At 37.6% G+C, this 675-nt stretch overlaps 1 protein-coding gene across 8 annotated transcripts in view; it reads left to right on the top strand.

Moving 5' to 3' along the window:
- LOC107673389 (armadillo repeat protein deleted in velo-cardio-facial syndrome homolog) overlaps positions 1-675 on the top strand; it is a 215,621-nt gene that overhangs the window by 32,131 nt on the left and 182,815 nt on the right. The window lies entirely within an intron of this gene.

The following is a 675-nucleotide window of genomic DNA, read 5'->3' as shown; positions in this document are numbered from 1 at the left end:
ACTCATTTAAGCCTTGCCAGTTTAAATATTAAAGAGCCAGAAGACGTGAACTCACGCGCGCAGTGAGAAGATCTGTGTGGTCGCTCATCCGAAGCGTGTGAACTCGCTTCTCAGAACGTGCACAAATATTAAGCTCTCTGTGAAGTATTGTGTTTGAATGGACAAATTCACTCAAAAATGATGTCAAAATGCCCGTCTTGGTGAGTATCCTAGCAGACATATTCGGCTGAACATACAGTATCAGTGCACTGGATCAGTGCATTCTCTTAAAGTGACAGCACTTTCTTAATGTTAATCAAACAGCGACAACACGGAAATCACTCACTGCTCTTGATTGAATAACTTTTGTAACTTTAATAAGGATTAATCTTTAATTTTTACAGTCAAATATGCAATGTTATTTTACATTTGATTACTTTATTGATGGCTGCCCACTGCTCCGGGTGTGTGTTCACGGTGTGTGTGCACATTGGATGAGTAAAATGCAGAGCACTAATTCCAAGTACGGGTCACCATACTTGGCCACATGTCACTTTCACTTTTTTTTTTCTCACTTTTTTATTCAATTTCTGTACCTAAAAACTAATGTTAGACTTGCCTAAAAAACCTGAAAAGCACTGTTTATTTTATTTGTATCTTTGCTCTATTGTATTTATTTGTGCTGTTGCTTGTAGT

Source organism: Sinocyclocheilus anshuiensis, unplaced genomic scaffold, assembly GCF_001515605.1.
Source record: "Sinocyclocheilus anshuiensis isolate Anshui unplaced genomic scaffold, SAMN03320099.WGS_v1.1 scaffold508, whole genome shotgun sequence".
NCBI classification, from domain to species: domain Eukaryota; kingdom Metazoa; phylum Chordata; class Actinopteri; order Cypriniformes; family Cyprinidae; genus Sinocyclocheilus; species Sinocyclocheilus anshuiensis.
This window is presented reverse-complemented; position numbering and strand designations above follow the sequence as displayed.